Source organism: Heloderma suspectum, chromosome 8 (genome assembly GCF_057233095.1).
Source record: "Heloderma suspectum isolate Gila_16-S chromosome 8, 16-S_ref, whole genome shotgun sequence".
Classification (NCBI taxonomy): Eukaryota; Metazoa; Chordata; class Lepidosauria; order Squamata; family Helodermatidae; genus Heloderma; species Heloderma suspectum.
This window is the reverse complement of record NC_139465.1, coordinates 28,091,237-28,105,765: the sequence shown is the minus strand read 5'-3', so window position 1 is coordinate 28,105,765 and position 14,529 is coordinate 28,091,237. Positions and strand designations below refer to the sequence as shown.

General features: G+C 44.8%; 1 protein-coding gene across 2 annotated transcripts in view; it reads right to left on the bottom strand.

The window, feature by feature from the left end:
* Positions 1 to 10,917, bottom strand: part of CDH11 (cadherin 11) — a 153,451-nt gene extending 142,534 nt beyond the window's left edge. The window contains exon 1 of one of the 2 annotated variants that reach the window (XM_084813263.1): positions 10,613 to 10,917. The gene's annotated coding sequence lies outside the window, so the exon portion shown is untranslated. The remainder of the gene's footprint in view (positions 1 to 10,612) is intronic. The other variant, XM_084813264.1, reaches the window with a different exon arrangement.
* Between the last annotated feature and the right edge of the window lie 3,612 nt (positions 10,918 to 14,529).

The following is a 14,529-nucleotide window of genomic DNA, read 5'->3' as shown; positions in this document are numbered from 1 at the left end:
ATCCACCCCATGTTATCTTAAATGAATACAAACTTCCAATGATCTCCAATTTCATTTCAGGAGCAGCTTTGTATGGCCAAAGAATTGTGCTAATGAGGGTGCTTCCTCTATAGAAGTGAATGAGGAAACTCACATGTGCAGGAGCACTGTGCATGCACATGAAGCACTAGATGTGGAGTAGGAAGCATAATGTCTGATTATAAGTGTGTGTGTGTGTGTGCGCGCGCGTGCACGTGTGTGTATATTTATAGAATCATAGGGTTGGAAAGGGCCTACAAGGCCATCGAGTCCAACCCCCTGCTTAATGCAGGAATCCAAGTCAGAGCATCCCTGACAGGTGGCTGTCCAGCTTCATCTTGAATATCTCCAGTGTGGGGGAGCCCACCACCTCCCTAGGTAATTGGTTCCATTGCTGTATTGCTCTAACAGTCAGGACATTTTTCCTGATATTTGGCTGGAATCTGGCTTCCTGTAACTTGAGCCCTTTATTCTGTGCCCTGCACTCTGGGATGATCGAGAAGAGATCCTGGCCTTCCTCTCCATGACAACCTTTCAAGGACTTGAACAGCACTATCATATCTCCCCTCAGTCTTCTCTTCTCAAGGCTAAACATGCCAGGTTCTTTCTTTCTCTCTCTCTCTCTCTCTCTCTCTCTCTCATTTACACCTGGTTTGGATCAGTCTTGTAGTGATGTATTTTGATGTGCAGGGCCTTATCGTGACAGTGAGTGTGAAAACATGAACACAGACAACAAAGAGCAGGAGTGCACAGAATAATACCCAATTTATTAGGAGCAGCACTACTGCAACCCTATACGTGGTGACATGGAAGTAAGCGCCACTGAACTCAGTCGTGCTTACTTGACTGCTTTGGTTCAACTCATAAAATCATTAAATTGATCTTTAATAAATAACCTTCAGCCAGCTGAAATGCAGCCTTCAGCTTTCAATTAGCAATGCAAATAATCTTGCAAAGGAGTGTTACTGTTTAAACTGTTAACATGAAGTAGGAACCCCACCAGAGAAAAGGAAAGATGTATACAGCCTCTGCTTGATTATTTTCCCCATTCTCTGACTTCCTCTGTGCTAACTTGTCATAAACAATTGATGGTGTAGTGGAACCAGGGCTCACAGGGACACTGCACCAGCACTTTTTTTTTTTACTAGCAGGGATGCTGACATCATTTGCCACCACCACCACCACCACCACCACCCTGGTTTCCCTGTTCCCTGTGAGTTTTGTTGCAACTCTCACAGTAGCTTGGGCTACATAGATTTTCCCAGCAACAATATATAGTTCCCGGTTTCCCTGTGGTAATGCAAAATATTTTCCCGTGGTCTGGCCTTGAATGACCAATCAAGATCCACGAGCTCTACGAAAGACCTGCTCCTGATGCAGATGGAAACTTGTTTGTTGATATGGATCAACACAGCTGCCTGGAGTTTTGGATTGTCCTTGGGGGTGTGGCTATGGGGACTGTCATGATTAGCATCTGCATTTACTACTACACCACAGCAAACCATCATAAAATTTGAAAGCCTCACTGTTGCCACATTCACTTGCCATAGCAAAGCGGGCTTGCCAATGACCTTGGTGCTCTGGCAGTTAATACTACCACTCTGCTCTGGAAAAAAAAAAAAGTCTTGGAGGTGCATGCCCCCATGTTCCCCTCCACTATACCACTGGTTTGGATGGACCATGAATCCATTTTATGGTGTTTGCCACACAGCAGATGTTGGGGCTATTTGCACAACATGCAAACCCACACTCGGTGGTTGAGTGTGGGTTGTTGAACCACGGGTTGCTTGTTGAACTGTGGGTTAGTGTGTTGTCTGAACCCAGGACATTTTCCACAGGGTGGTTTGTAACCATACAGTGTGGCTTATTTTTCTTGAATAAGCCACCTTGAGAACCCCTGGTTTGTTGTTGGGTTGTTCAGGGTTGTTAACATGCCACACTGTATGGCAAATTCCTTGTTAGGCATAATTAGGAAAGGAATTGAAAATAAAACTGCTGAGATCATAATCCCCTTATACATATCTATGATGCGACCATAATGCAGGAAAGGACAACTAAAATGATCAAGGGGCTGAAACAACTCTCCGTTGAGGAAAGGTTACAACAGCTGGAATTGTTTAGCTTAGGAAAAAAAAAGGCGAGTAAGGGGAGACATGATAGTGGTGTACAAAATTATGCATGGTGTGAAGAATGTGGATAGAGAAACATTTTTCTCCCACTCTCATAAAACTAGAACCTGGGGGTCATTCCATGAAGCTGATTGCTGGGAGATTCAGGACAGATAAAAGGAAGGACTGCTTCACACAGAGTATAGTTAAACGATGGAATTCACGATGGCTTTAAAGGGGGATTGCAAGGGCCGCAGTGGCTTAGTGATTAAGACGCTGAACTGCAGACCGGAAGGTCAGCAGGACAGCAGTTCGAGACCCGAGTGCCGAATGACGGAGTGAGATCCCGTCTTCAGTCCCAGCTCCTGCCAACCTAGCAGTTCGAAAGCAAGAAATTGCAAGTAGATAAATAGGTACCACTTTGGTGGGAAAGGTAACAGCGTTCTGTGCGCCTCAGTGTTCAGTCATGCCGGCCACATGACCACGGAAGCGTCTTCGGACAGCGCTGGCTCTTCGGCTTGGAAACGGGGATGAGCACTGCACCCTAGAGCCAGACATGACTGGTTGGGGACACCTTTACCTTTTTAAAGGGGGATTGGACATATTTATGGAGGATAAGTGTGCCAGTATGGTGTATTGGATAGAGTGTTGGACTGGGAGCCAGGAGATCCGGGTTCTAGTCCCCACTCAACCATGGAAGCTCACTGGGCGACTTTGGGCCAGTCACAGGCTCTCAGCCCAACCCACCTCACAGGGTTGTTGTTGTGAGGATAAAATGGAGGAGGAGGAAGAGGAGGATTATGTACACTGCCTTGAGTTCCTTGGAGGAGAAAAGGTGGGATATAAATGTAATAAACAAACAAACAAACAAACAAATAAGGCTATCAATGGCTACCAGTCCTGGGCCAGATCTACACCTTGCATCATATCTGATCCCATCATGGTATCGCTATACCTGTCTTGCACACTTATACCGTAGGACACACAATGACATTTGTTGCAGTATTTTGGATAATGTGGAATAAAAAGCAGGAAGCAACACTACAAAAGCAGTAAATCGAACATATAACATGCCCCAATAGTTATCAGTGCACTTCAATACCACTGCAAAGCAGGAGCCCTGATGACTCTATGCTACCTCCAGTATCAGAGGCAGTATGTTTATGTACACCAGTTGTTGGGGAACATGTGCTGGAGGGTGCTTTTGCATTCATGTCCTGCTTATGGGTTTGGTCAACAGCTGGTTGGCCACTGTGTGAACACAATGTTGGACAACATGGACCCTTGGTCTGATCCAGCATGGCTCTTCTTATGCAATTACTTTCTTAAGTTTTGTCCTGTAACTCCTATAATCCCTCACCATTGGCTACGTTGACTAGGACTGATGGGGGTTGCAAGCCAAAACACCTTGAAGGCCACAAGTTGCTCACCACTGACGTAGATGATTCTCTTCTGCATGGTGGACTCCACATTATTCATTTTCTCAACAACAATCACACTGCTCAAGCAACGTGAGAATTGGGCCACAGTCTCAAGCAACCACAGTCACATTTAACTGGACCTTCTGCATAGTTCCCTTTCTCCCTGTAATTATTAGGTTTCTACTAGAGCAGCAATGTATTAATTTTGTCAGAATAGCTAGCTTTTAAAAAGATATATGTTTTCTACTTTCCACCAGGTTGCTTAAGACTTGCTCCTATAATCCATACACATCGATTTCTGCTCCTGAAATGGAGTATCCTTTCCAATGCAATTAAGAATGTTGATCAGGCCTTTTGCAGATCCTGAAGGAAGCGGAGTTTTGATCATTGGGAGGCAACAGAACCAGCATTTGCTCAAGACTGCACTTTTTCCTTCCTTTTATTTTTAGAGCTAATTCTTAATGTTGGTATCTAGCACAGACCCTGATCATAGGCTGGCCATGATCAGATAGTATGTTTTATTTCTAGCTCATCCTTTTCAAGGAATCCTTTCAAGAACTCAGCTTAGTTCAAGTGCTAAATCCCCTAATAAGAAGTGTGCATATGTGTGTGAGAGAGAGAAACAGAAGGAGGGAGTTTCCTCACTAGCATCCATCTTGTATATATCTGGGCATGTGCAGTATCCACACAATAGGCCCCAAGACAGTGGCACCCAATTCAGTGCCATTGTCCATAGCAGGAGTGCAAAATGTGTGGGGCCTCAGGTCAGAAAAGGTTGTGTGATCCTGGTCTATTGCCACCAAAACGTATTTGCGTTGGGGAAACTATGCTCCAACCCACCCTGTGGTTCCTTTGGAATCCATCAGAGTTTTCTCAATGAGAGGATCTATAATGGCAGGTGAGCATATTTGAAATACAGCTTGTTCACCGCTACCAAAGTTTTGTTCTTCTCCTGCAGTACAGAGCTTCAGGTGAGTGTTGAGTATTGTTGAATATCCTAGGTTGTGTTGCCAGTTCACATAGAGGCAACTGTGAAACCGAATAGATCTGGTCTGGACCCTACATATATGAACTGAAAATGTGCCCTCAGAAATGTCCCAGAATCCAGCTCAGTGCACAGCAGTTCCATGCAGAGGTGCAGAACTTCTTCAGCAGATGAGTCACTGTGGAGAAGAGCTTCTGTATATAAGAAGTTTAAAAACCACTGGGGTGTGTTTAAACAGAACCATGTTCAGGCATATCCATAAATATACTAGAGAAAGAATAGGTAATCTGGCTCCCTCCAGATGTTCTTGACTACAATTTCCATTGGTCCCAGCCAACATGACCAATGGACAGGGATTATGGGAGTTGTAGTCCAAACACATCTGGGGACTCAAAGTTAGGCACCCTGAAAACAATATCATACAGCAGCGTTCCTCAACCTGGTGATCTCCAGATGCTTTGAATTTCAAGTCCCATCAGCCCCAGTCAGCATAGCCTATGGACAACAATTCTGGGAGCTGTAATCAAAAGCATCTGAAAGGCATCAAGTTGTGGAACGCTGTCATAAAGATTCTAATAAATAACACTGGCCATTCAGATTCAAATAAAGCCAGCTGCACAGTTTATTTATAGCTATCTATATAACTTTATTTTTGTGTATTCTGTTTTGTGAAAGCATAGCCCTCAAAGGTGACCTACAAATACATTCAATTAATTTATCATTAAATCAATCAGTCAGTGCACTGAGCCCTTAGCACCTCCCATTTCATTGAGAGGTTTGGCTAAGAGAAATTCCTTCCCACTACAATGAAACATCCCAGGGATAAATTTTGTTGGGTCAGAAGTTCAGAACTACAGATATCATCTGAGAGATGGAAGCTTTCAAGAGTTTAATTTCTGTGAACTGCCCAGAGAATGTCGGCTATGGGCTGTATAGAAATATAATAAATTAAATGAAAAGAGTTTGGCCCATATCTATGTCTCAATAGAAGGACCAAAAGGAACCCCACGCTTTTCGGGCTACCATGATGCTGGTTGCCCTCCACATCTGGAGACATGGTCAATGTGAACCTGTCACATGATAAGGAAAAAGAAACTATGTTTTGAGCTGTGAGGTTGTTGTTTTTTCTTCTTTAAGAAGGCTAGTGGAAGATGTGGCATGAACAGATTTCTCCAAAACCAAGTACTTTTCAGATATGAACATAGAAAACTACCTTATGCCAGGTCAGACTATTTGTCCATCTAGCCCAGTGGTGGACAACCTGTAGCCCTCCAGATGTTTTGGCCTACAATTCCCACCAGCCATAGCTAGCATAGCAAATGGTAAGGATCATGGGCATTCAAGGCCAAAATATCTGGAGGGCCATAAGTGGCCCACCCCTGATCTAACCCAATATTGCATGCTCTGACGGGCAGCAGCTCTCCAGGTATCAAGACAGAGAATGTTCTTCTCCCACCACCTGCTACCTGATCTTACTTGTTTAGCTGGAGTTCTCAGGAACTGAACTTGGACCTATCTGCCTACAAAACACGTCAGTGCTCTAGATCCTGGGCAGGCAACCTGGTGCCTTCCAGATGTGTTGGGCTACCACACCCATAATGCCATGCTTTCCGGGGCCTATGGTACTTGTAGTCCAAAACATCTGGAGGGCACCAACTTGCCTACCCAGGCTCTAGATAATTGCACCCCGGCAGGGATTCTGACTGGGGCTACGAGATGTGTATGGCAGAACAGCTCTCCCGTTCCTGGGGAGATGCTTTCTCTGGAAGAAAGAAAAGGACTGAAGATATTAATGGAGCTGACACCAGCTTCTTCCTTCCTCAGGCAGTCTGGGATTACAGAATTCCAGAAGTTTGCAGAGAACTCCAAGGTGGCAATATGATGCTGAAGGTAACACTAGAAAGACTGACTAGAAAGATGTTAATCCTGACAAACTGCCTGAGCATTAGCCTGAACCACAGTGAGATTGAATTCAGACTCCCTTGAGAGGGCAAGCAAGGCCGGTGGTAACAAAACAGCTTTTCACAGTGGCCTAAAAAGCAGATGGGCCAGGGACGATGAGCCATGACTTAGAAAAGAGCATCAGCGCCCTCTAGTGTACACAAACCTCAGCTCTCAGAGAAAGGGTTGCTAAATATAGACAGGGCTACAGATTTCCTGCTAATATCGCCTAAAGGCATGAAATGTCTAGCAGTACCTTCCAAAAACATGAGCCCCTTTATTAAAATCACCTTCAGTAGGATTCATAAACATAGCAGGCACAGTACAAGCCATAGACTCTTTAAAAAAAAGATCCTTTTTAACCCTTGGTTTACATGGAACTAACTAGTTTTAGCGGTTCTTTCTGGAGACTTCTTTTTAAGGGACAATAGCCTAACTGAGATAAAGATGACTCTGTTACTCTAAGGCACCATTTCAGACTTCCAGATCTGCTTAGTTCTTTGCAGACTGATCCCATTGCATGTTTACCCAGAAGTAAGTCCCACCGAGTTCAGTGGGACTTGCTCTGCAGTAAGGGTTGTAATCTTACAATTGTAATCTTAGAAATTCAGATATGAATGGACAATCCTGATTTATGTCTGGAAGCTGCAACATCCCCCAGCCCTGGATAGTTTTAATTTGGATATGGCACCCCAGAATCAATCAGCTCATCAATAACATTATTACTAACTAAAAATCCTAGGGATGGTTGATCCACTCAGGAACAGAAAACGTTTACAAAAACTGAGTGATAGCATGAAAAATAGAGCAATGGAAAACAGTGGCATTTTTAAAGCTTAGTGATGTATACACCGTAGAGTGTGAGAGTGAAATAACAATAAAGAGACATCTGACTTGCCACAAAAATGTTTGTTGTAGTTAGCTCCATGATAATTTATGTAGACCAAACATAGTTTCAATGAATATGTTTTACTTTCTCACAAGGGAGATATTTAATCAAATGCTCCATATAAAACGAATTTCAGGGTTTAAAATAGGGGCACTATTTTATAAGAGAAGTCTGAAAATTCTTTGCATTTTCACAAGATCTTGCTGCTGAATTACATAGATCTTCCCTCTAAAAGATCCGCATTAAAGAAAGTATGGAACCTTGATATATATTTTGTTTTTTAAAAATCCTCCTCCATTTACGTTCCCCCCCCCTTTTCAGTTGAATGACTGTAAGTTGCTTGAACTCCAAACACAAGGCTTTAAGTAGGTGGGAAGAAAGCCCATTCTATTAGGTTGAAAAATGATGTGTTAATTACACTGTTCCAAGCATATGAAAAGAACACAACAAAAAACATAAAAATCCCAAGAACCATCATCCTTTAGCATTCATATTTAGCCCATCCTCCATATTTAATTACATGACAGAAAACATTTCATTTTGTCAGGCCATCATCTGGATTGGCCTTTCTGCCCTCCCAGATGAGAAAACACCCATCACAATTGCAAATGCAACTTCTTCTCTTTGTCTATTGACGTCGTTTCTTGTAAGAGTTCCTGTGCTAATGAACTTGCCCAAATATGCAAAGTTTGTGCATTTCTACAAAGGCAGAACTGATGAGAAGCTTATTAATAGTATAGCGCTGTCACCCTATTCCTCTGGTTGCATTATTGGGATTGGGACTTCAAATTAAAACTCCATAATGTAGAATAAAATAACGCATCCAGGGTACATATTGTGTGTGTGTCTGTGTGGTGGGTTATGTTTTCTTGCAGTGAGGTCTTTCTTGGTTTTTGTTTGTTTGTTAAACTTGTGGACTGAAGTCCTCTCTTTTCCAACTTTATTTGTTTTTGGGCAGCAGCAAGGCAAACTATACTTAAAGTTACATTTCTTTTAAGGGGTTCATCACCTTCTTAAAATGTACTGAAAAGGCCATCTTGTTTCTTGGGGTTTTCTTGAAGCAAAAGAGGAACTACAGTGCACTGCTCTTGGCTACATTAAGGTCTCTCCTCTATTATTGCTTCCAAAACCATTTATTGCTTATTGTTCGAACACCATGAAAGTGCAGATGCTCTGCTGTGGAATTGTGGGACACAAGCAAATCTCCGCACTCACCCGCCCCCACTCCTCTGGCTCCATTCTGGGGAAATGAAAATAATAAGAGCAACATAACTTGAAATCCCAACGGGATGGCTTTCATCAAGACACACTTCATATCCATTGTTACAAAGGACTCTAATCCAGAACTTACTTCATCAGCAAATCTTGACTGGTCTGGAAGAGCTTGAGGCGGTAGATAAACCCCCAAATGAACACTGCATGCTTTCTAAATGCCAATGAAAGTACTTCAAAACTGAATAAGTGGATACAAGGGGCGGGGGGGGGGAGAGATTTTTTTAAAAGAGGAAGAGCAAATCCTTATAATATTCCTGGCTCAGACAACCTGAGTAGGTCTATTGCAGCCCTTATTACTTAACAGTTTTCATTATGAAGCCATTAAAATTATTTGATTTCTTAACAGTAGATCAATGGCCCGTGAAAATTCTTATTGTGTCATCAAAATGAATCAACAGGAAGCATGTCCTCCCCAGCTGAGTTACGAGCCATGGGAATGTGGAAGAGAGAGAGAAAATGTTCGGTTCTCCTCCCCAAAATTTAAAAAGGTTGCTGTTTGGTCTGAACTAGTGAACTGCTTCGCTGAAGGGATTCCTTTGTCCTTGTTGAGTATCTACTGTAGCACATCACTGCGACATGCCCTTTTATTTTATTTTTTAAAAGCAATGGTACGAAAGAAAGAAAAGGGGGGGGGAGGTAAAGGAATAGAAAAGGGGAAGATACTCCCCCCCCCCGCCTTTTCTCTGTGCCAACTGGCTTTTCTTCACTTGGTGCTGGCCAAATAAATATTTAAAGGCGCTGATGAGAAATGGGCATCTCTCCAAAAGGTAAAGTTGTTTGCCTGGTGATGTCAGATTGTAATATGGGCTCTTGGGAGGATTCCACAGGAAGAGGTTTTATTCGAAAAGTGACCGTTATGTAGATGGACTAGCAGCCCTAAAGCTTGATTTATTTCACCTTCCCTGAGATTACCTATAGATCAGCCAAAGAGCATAACGATTTCCCAGCCACACCACAGATACGCGCTTCTCTCCGCTGGGTACCTTGTGAATATTGCTGCAAGATCCGAGCGGTTAACAAACAACAATCAAACTATGGGAACCTCCGGGACCGTGTTTTGGAAAGGGTCTTCCTTCCTGCTCCCTCCTCCGGCTCCCCGCTACTCAGACACTCCTGGGATTTTCTACTGCTTTTGTTTCGCAGAAACCCACCGAGGGCTACAGAGCAGCAATCCGGAGTTAATCACTTTCTGTCTGCCCATTTGAAGACCATCCACCAATGCGCGCAATACAGAGATGCCGCTAGAGATGCACACGCAAAATAACGATAGAGAGAGAACCTCAAAGACGTGGTCTTTTTATGCTGCTCCGATTTGGGGAGGGAGACGGAGGGAAAGGGAGGGGGGAGGGAAAGAGCAACCCTGAGAATCCTAAAGACGTCTGCTGGGCAATGCACACATGCATCCCGAGCATCGATTTGTCCTGATCTGATTGCTTCCAAATTAATGTTCAGCAAGCCAGCGAGCTCGCCTTGCTCTTGAGTAGCCAGCTGGGTTACTCTGGGGCTCTGGTTGCGAAATCAACAAGAAATAAAGCCTGACACACTTTGGGAGACACGTAAAGAGGAAGCGAGCCCAAACCGCAGAGATCGTGGAGGGTAGATCTGATGTGCATGAATAGATTGCGTTACCACCCCCCGCGCCCCTTTCCAACCCGTATCCCTTAGCTCTTATATCCCCACGCTTGGTTTTGGATGCAAGTCAGTTTCAACCCCTCGCGCCCCCCCCTCCCCGATTTCCTAATGCTTCGTCTGTCTCTCTCCTAACCCCATACGCTTTGGGGCTGGAGAGGTCTTTCTAGCCCCCTAAGCAGCATCCTTCTCGCCCCCCGCCCCGGATCACCCCTTTCCAGCAGCTTTCACTTCATCGCCAGCCCTTCACCAAAGCAGCAAAGATCATCCCTCCAATTAAGAAACAGCACCCCACCCCCCGCGAAATCTAGGGAAAATCTGAGCCAGGCGGCTGGCCAGCTCTTACCTGGGAGCCCGGTGGCTGCCTCTCCCCGGGTCACCTCTGGAGGAAGGCGAGCAGACAAGTCCCATTCACAACTAGAAGCGCAGCAGCATCTCTCCAGCCTATTCCAACTCCACTGGCAACGGCAGCTGAATGAGGCTTCGAGCTAGTGGAAGGAATTAGAAACAGGAGGGAGAGTGAGACCGAGTGAGGAGGGAGGCGAAGGGGTGGGGGGAGGACGGAGGAAGAAAGGAGGGAGGGAAGGAGGAGGCAGGCAGGCAGGCAGGAGGAAAAGCTGGAGGCTCTGGCTTGTCTTCTTCTGGCAGAGAGGGGTGGGGAGGCCTCAGATCTCCCCTTCCCTTTCCATGGGGCTTCCCTCCCTCTCCCTCCCCCCTTCCCTCCTTTCTTTTCTTTTCTTTTTCGAGCCAGTGCTGGCTTTGGGGAAATGCCAGCCACCCTCTCTCTGATGGGGAGAAGCAACGGAGAAGAAATAGATCAGCAAAGCCTATGCAGTCAGAGGAGCAGGACGTCTTGGGCCTGATGCGTTGCTATCATAAGATCCCGGGGCTCAAAAGTCCATATGGTTTCAGAAGTCTCCCTTTACCATTCTCCAAGCCCAGATGTCTGAGGGATGGAGGTGGTGGCTCCACTCAGGAAGGCGCAGGCAATCTGCACATCCTCAGAGGCAAGCCATCCTGCTGATAGCCACCAAAATGCATCAGCCAGGCCGTAGTTTGGTAGTAGAGCAGATGCTTCCACATCAAAGGTCCCAGATTCAATCCCCAACATTTCCATGTTGGGATGGGAAAGACCTCTATCTGCACCACTGGAAAGCTGTTGCCAGGCAGTCAGTGTAGAGCAGCTTTCCCTGGCCCAGTGCCCTCCAGATGTGTTGGACTATCTGTTGGACTATAACTTCCAACTCCCCCAGCCAATGCCAGCCAGTAGGAGCTGGGTTGCGAGTCGATAATACTAAGCTAGATGAACCAAGCTTCCCATGTTCCTAGTGTCTTGCTTCCTGGGCATGGAGGAGGTGGGATGGGTTCTTATCTTCCAAAACAAAACAAAACAAAACAAATGAACCTGGGAAGACAAGATGACATTAAGGCCCCACCAGAATTGAGATAAAAGGCATTGCATTTTTGCACATGTTCATAAAAACAATGAATGTGAGTATTAAAGGTACCATTCGGCATGGTGTTGTTCCTGAAACTCCCCCCCACACACACACACACTTATCCACCCATTCCCCTGCAATATTTAAAGCTAGCAGGGTGGCAGCTAGGGATGTTGGAGAAATCTGTGAATGAGTCCAAATTCAAAGGAGTTCAGATTTCTGTGAATTCGACCTGTGGATTCCACAGCAGACTGTCTTTTTCTGACTCATGCAGATTTCATAGACTTCTGTACTTTTTTCTTCTTTTTTTGCTTGGAGGGGGGGGGGATTTTGTGGAAGTTTGTTTGCTTGCAAATGCTCATTTTCACTGACGTGCATTAGTACTAATGCGCATTATTTACTGCGAGTGCGCCTTTGCAAACAAAATTCTCATACAAAATCCCCCATTCCATCAGTGAGCAGACAACCGAACAAAAGATGCCTGACAATCTGTGAAACACAGATGGAACAGACCTAACAAAATCTATAGATCCCTAGTGGTTATCTCACCCCCTGCATTTTTACATGGGTGGAAATGGAAGTAGGGAAGGAGCAGTCACAATGATGCAGGGCCCTTGTCATAAGACTTCCTTTTTGGAGAAGGAGCTTTCCCTGTCATGAATCATCCCCACACCGACACCACTTTTAATGGTGTTCAGGACTAAAGAGACCAAACACATGAGCAACAGACTCGTGTGATCTGATGTCTTCCTGAACTGAACTACTTCACCTTGTGGGCGGGGGGGGGGAGATCATGTTCGAAGGGCCCCCTTTTGTAAAACATTAAAAAAAAAACCCTACACAATCAAAACTAGCCTATTGGGAAGAAGCCTTGGCCTAGGCTACAATTTTTTCCTTGGAATGGTAGATTTGTATTTGCTATGAAGTATTGGTTGGTTGGTTGGTTGGTTTTTAAAATGATGAACTAAATCCCACTCATTTCAATGGGTCTGCTCCAAGTAGGACTTATGTTGGATTTTACCCATGATCATTTAGTTTGGGACCATATTACCTGCATATTCACTCTGATATCTCTGTCTGACCTGCAGGAGGACACAGGGTACAGTGTGGCTTGCAGGGGACTGATGCTACCAAAATAACTCCTTGTATCTCCCACCACGCACAAACAAATCTTTTTCACAGAGATATGATCAGTTGCCTGCTCATTTAAGCACGGCACGGCAGATAGGCTGTCAAATTGAAAACACAAAACTATGCTAAGCAGCCTTGCATGTATACACACTAACATTCAGGGATGGCTCATGACACTTTGCTGCTGGAGGCAAAGGCCAAGACGATGCTCCCTCCCCCTCCCATTCCATGTACAACAGTTAAATGGACTGGCAGTTGAACCATTCTTCAACATTGGCAATGGGAAAGCATCTTTCACCACATCTGAAGGCAGCAGGCTGCCTTAGGGAGCATAGGGCAGACTGCATGGCCCACAGCTCTCTCCTCCAGCACCTTGCTGCCACCTCCAGGCATGTGCTGCCTGAGGCAACTGCCTCACTCTGCCTAATAGTAGGGCCGGCCCTGAGCAAGGTGGTCTTTGTTCTAGACTAACAGTTAGTGTGGGTTTCGTATCCATGGGGTAGTGAGGAAGTGGAAACCAAGTCTGTGAGGAAAGGTTGAAAGAGCTGGGTATGTTTACTGTGGGCAAGAGAAGATTAAGGAGAACCATGATTGTGGTCTTCAGATATCTGGAGGGCTGTTAAGCAGAAGATGGAGCACGCTTGTTCTGTTTTGCTTGCTTCAGAGGGCAGGACTAGGACGAATGGGTAGAATTTGCAGAGAAACAGATTTCAGGGAAACATTAGGAAAAACTCCCAACAGTAAGAGTGTTCAACAGGAGGCAGTGGCTTCTCCTTCACTGGAATATTTATGTAAGTAGAAGCTGGATAGCCATCTGTCAAGTCTGCTATAGTTGCACCTTGCATTGCAGCTCCTGCACTAAGCAATGGCTGGGCTACCTCACCTCCAAGATCCCTTCCAACTCTATAATTCTATGATGCTAAGGTATTCTGAGCTGATAAATGTCACAGAAGTTAGCTACATTTCTTAGATGCTTTAACACGGCAAATAAGTGCAAACTGATCCTCTGTGTTGGTATTTCATACTTTATTTCTTTATTTCATTTTTATACCGCCCAATAGCTGAAACTCTCTGGGCGGTTCATAAAAATTTAAACCACAGAGTGCAGCATAAAACAATATAGAATATGAAAGCTTAAAACCACAATATAACAGTACAACCAGAATAAAACCTAGCAGCAATGCAGAGATTTAAAATACAGACTTAAAACATCAGAGCTAAAAGACTAAGGAGCTAAAATGCTAAAATACTGGGAGAATAAAAAGGTCTTCACCTGGTGATGGAAGGAGTACAGTGTAGGTGCCAGGCAAACCTCGCTAGGGGGGAGCTCATTCCACAGCTGGGGTGCCACAGCAGAAAAGGCCGTCCTCCTGGTAGCCACCTACTTCACTTCCTTTGGTGGGGGCCCCTGGAGAAGGGCCCCTGAGGATGATATTAGGGTCTTGGCAGGCTCATACAGATTGGAATGCCCTGGAGCAATGCTGCAGACAATAAAAGAAAAGGGAACAGAGGGAGAGAGAGGTAGATTTGTGCAATGAACATGCCCATTCAAACACTGGTATCCGCAAGTGATGCATTTTTAGGGATACTTCCAAAATTCTCCTCATCCAAATTTCTCTGTGGGATTTGGAGCATAGTCATGTTTCTGATTGCATCAAGATTCTTTCCATTCAGTGCTTTACTGATGTGCACA